Source organism: Limulus polyphemus, unplaced genomic scaffold (assembly GCF_000517525.1).
Source record: "Limulus polyphemus unplaced genomic scaffold, Limulus_polyphemus-2.1.2 Scaffold173, whole genome shotgun sequence".
In the NCBI taxonomy this organism is placed as follows: domain Eukaryota; kingdom Metazoa; phylum Arthropoda; class Merostomata; order Xiphosura; family Limulidae; genus Limulus; species Limulus polyphemus.
Window position 1 is genome coordinate 456,422 of NW_013665783.1, and position 4,731 is coordinate 461,152.

Genomic DNA, 4,731 nt, shown 5'->3' on the forward strand with positions numbered 1-4,731 from the left:
TGAAAGGGCGAGCATGTTTGGTGTAACGGGGATTCGAACCCGCGACCCTCAGATTGCGAGTCGAGCACCTTATCCACCTGGCCATGCCGGGCCTTATTAGTAAATGAATGGAACACAAGGCCAAGCAAGGGTTGTTAAAGTTTTCAGTGGGAGATAGCTAGAACAGAGTACTGATGTGTAGTTTAAAACTCTCTAGGTACGAATTTTCTTTTACAGAGGAGCTATTCAACTGTTCATATATATGAAATTGAAAAACTTTAGAGGTATCCCATTCTTCATTTCATTTGTTTAAACATACTTATTACGTTGTCGTCAGCGCAAATAAATAAAACCTTGACTTTACTGTGTTGTATACCTTTGAGCACTTTACCATATAATGGCTATGGCACTTATTTTAACACCATTTAGCCTTTTATTTAACCAATTATGTTAACACGTACTGTGTTGTTTACAGCCAGCACACAATAGAAGGAACATTAAAGCCTAAAACAATGCAAGTGTTGCACAATGAAAAACAACATATGATATTCTACTAATTTATTAAATTTCGAACTGTATTTAAAGACATCATTCATTAAGATTTATAAATTGAATACGAAAAAGTGCCCATAGATTAAGACTATCCATTCTTTTCTACATTTCCAAACTTTAAAGCTAACTAGTTCTATCTCCAAAGTTCTTTGGATTCCTGTCACTTTTCTGGGTATTGATGAACTGATGCCAAGAACCAGCTTATGAGCCATAATGTTTATTGTATACTACTCTTATGAAAGACATCTATTAAGATCTGTATAAAAGTAATCTAAATGAATGACAGGCGATCCATAACGCAGTTCATACAGGTAAGGCTAAGATAAAATGAAAGATGTTCCAAAAACTTTAATTTTATATTTTCTATTTACTTATTGAAGTATGTGTATGAAAGTAATTTCGAAGAAATATTTTTATATGAAAAAAAAAACAAACTATAAGCAAAAACAAGAAACTTAATAAACGAAAGTTATATGGTTATTTTCATTGGAAGAAAATAAAGATACTGAACGTCAGGGAAATAATGTTGCCCGATTCTTTATATCACAGCAACAATATGTTTAGAAAACGCATTAACAACTCTCTAACACTGTAACTATTATTAGATCTTTACTAGTCGTTCGTAATGCATAACAGAAACTCAAATTATTGTTTCCTGAACTTTGTTTTACTAAAGATACAGATTTTACTATATATATTTTTTCGGTGAGGCTCCAATGGGAACCAAATTCGTGAAAGGACCCACGAATGAATGCACAAGGCATCTAAAGATAAAGAACAAAGATTACACTTAGATAATTTTACAATTATTCTATAGTAGTTGTTTGTTTGTAATTAAGCACAAAGCTACACAATGGGCTATCTGTGCTCTGCCCACCACGAGTATCGAAACCCGGATTCTAGCGTTGTAAGTCCGCAGACATATCGCTGTGCCACTGGGGGAGGGGGGCTAAAGTAGTTGAACTAGTTTTTAGAATTGTTATATTAGTGAAAAGACGAAATAATAGTGCGTAGAAAATGAATATTACTTTCTGCTTGCCCCCTAGTGGCACAGCGGCATGTCTGCGGACTTACAACGCTAGAATCAGGGTTTTGATACCCGTGGTGGGCAGAGCACAGATAGCCCATTGTGTAGCTTTGTGCATAATTCCAAACAAACTAACAAACAAAAACAAAACTTTCTGCTTATAGAGAGGACAATGAAAGCAGCATAGAAAAAGATCGGAGAAGTTTCTCTTAGTTATTGTGTACTGATACAAATGTTACATAAAATCATACGTGTACTTTTATCTAAAAATAATTAAATACTTAGGTGAGTCTTCATATCTTTGAAGACTTGTTGTCTAGGAAATAGTTTTCAAAGCGATATTTCAAGCCACATATCAATAGTTGATTGAAACAAACGTACTCAAAAAGGACTCGTGATCGCTCAGCCAAACTACAGTTAAATTATCTTAACCGCAATTTTAACCAATTTTTTTTCTCTCAGAAATGAGGGTGATGATAAAACGTAAAAAAATGCAGGGTTCCGAAATTTTAGAGTTTGTAAGGAAAAACAAAGTAATTCCAGGAAAACGCTCGACTTGTAAGATGTATTGTTGATTAAAGAAAAACAGTGTTCCAATTATAGTCCATTAAAACGACTTCATTATGTTAGTAGTTGTTGTTTTATTTTCTAAAAGAAAAAAACAAAACTGTTCAGTCTTGAAAGAAAAATACAATGTTTTTTTTCTTTCAGTGAACAGCACAATTATTGTTTTTCTTTCACATTGCCTTTCATTTGTCCGTTTCGGATTCAAAATGAGAAACGTGTAAAAATCTCGTGGACAAATTTAGAGAAACATTTTCATTTTCCGTGATTTTTATCACAAATTTTAAGTCGAATAGTTTCTAATGCTTCACCGATTTTCACTGTTTACCCCGTAACCATTGTTGTTAGTAGAGCAGTTTACACCGTAACCATTGTTGTTAGTAGAGCAGTTTACAACGTAACCATTGTTGTTAGTAGAGCAGTTTACACCGTAACCATTGTTGTTAGTAGAGCAGTTTACTCTTGAAATATTGTTGAGTCAAATGTTCACTGTTAGATGATTTAAAACAAAACTCTTCAAATTTACGCTACCAGTCTATGTATGTTGTTTTTGAGATAAAAAATAGTCCTTGGATATTAGAAAAAACCATGAAGAACACATTACTTTTTGGCTTATTGTTTCATAACGTAATTTAATATTAATAAAAATGATTTAATCTGCTGGTAACCATTTAAGAAATATATTTTATGTAATTCCACATATTTCTATAATAAATATAACGCTCTTTTTTTTCGATTTGAAAAATATAAAGATATTTAAAACAAATATTACACAATTTTACCAAACCGAATTCTCAAACAGTGTATACATGTGCAACAAATGTATTTTTACTGAGATGGAGGTCTATAGTTTTTGTTGCCAGGTAACTAACTTCAAATGGTTCACTACTTTTAAATAATATAAGTTTAAACACTTGGCACGCAACCAAGTGCTGTTGAACAGTTTTCTAATTCACAATAAGTCGACTCAAAAATCTCTCGATGATAATTCCTCTAATTGCATGAGAGAGTTAACATGAAATGACGTTTTATCTTTATGTGAAGAGCATTCGAAGGTTTTGATGCTAGAGAAGAAATAACAGCAAAATTAAGAGTAGAGATAATTAAGTTGACTTATCGTTTGATGGAAATAAACCTATCATTTTTTTATCTTCATAAAAAAAACTCTAAAATTATAACCCCCAATACTTTCTTCTACGTCCAGGGCAACTACTGGATTTCAATTTTTTTCAGATGTACAATACGTGTGAAAAATAGCATACAACAACATGTCTTTTATCACTGACCTCTCGGTGGATGAGCGATAAGTCTTAGGGCTTATAGCGCTAAATATCGGGTTTCGATATCTGCTGTGGGGAGAGCGCAGATAATCCATTGTTTAGCTTTGAGCTTAACAACGAACAGAAAGCCTTTATTATTACTCTCTATATTAAAATTATAAATTTACAACCAGATGTGATAACTATTAGTAGGTGATAATACTCTGTTGTAATTGTTTAGGGACCATTGAAATAATTATAAATAATAAATAAAAGCCAAATAATATAATATTAATAAAAAGGTAAAATCTTGCTATATAAGTTAGACCTAATCTACTTAGTTTTTTATTTATTATATGGATTTAAGATTTATTTATTATAATAAGAGTTATTATATGTTAAAGAATTATTATTATCACAAAATGCTTAAACTAGGTTTAAAATAGAGTAAGGCAAATTTTATCATGAATTTTATGTATAATTCGTATAGGTAATAATATATAATAAAGAACATCGCAGAAAATAAATCTAGAAAACATAACGACAATCTGGTTTGATCTTCATAATATTTATACAGTAAGGTTCGATTATTAAAGTATTATTTAATTGAGCGTGTTTAATGTTATTCCTCTTAATCAGGTATTTGAATCCGGTTTTAGTAAAACACTTAAAAGTAAATCACAATGAAAGATGTTTCTGTTACAACGTGTATAGGTAGCCTGGATAAAAATGGACACCCAGACCCTACTGTCGATAGACATGAATGTGATTACTCGAGACACCAGGATAAAAGTCAGCAACAATAACTTTCGCCAGTGGTTTTTACACATCAAGGAAGTGGAGGAAGAGGACAAAGGTTATTACATGTGTCAAATTAACACTGAACCAATGATTAGCATTACTGGCTACCTTGACATTATGGGTAAGTTTGTTAAAATCCAAAGTCTATCTCTCTCTATCTAATTTATTCAACACTAGCTGGAGTACCCGTCCCCTGGACGGAAGTTATGTAAATTCACGATTAATGGAAGCTTATCTTAGGACATGAAAACTTGCTTCCCTTATATGTAATTGTAAAAAACGCATAAACGTCCATAAAAACTGCTAAACACAAAATGTGAAATCGCAAATTTTCATGTATCGTTACATGGACCCAGCAAACCTTCATGCCAAATTTCGTGAAGATCCATTAAAAGGGGGTGAATTAATGATAAAAAATGCCAATAAAAAAACCGCAAAACGCAATATCAAAAACGGAAAATTTGTATGCACCCCCCCCCCCCCACACACACGGACGTAATGAACCTCCATACCAACTTTGGTGAAGATCTATCCACACCCTGCGAATTA

At 32.4% G+C, this 4,731-nt stretch overlaps 1 pseudogene; it reads left to right on the forward strand.

Moving 5' to 3' along the window:
* Positions 1-4,731, forward strand: part of LOC106478020 — an 83,803-nt pseudogene that overhangs the window by 57,339 nt on the left and 21,733 nt on the right.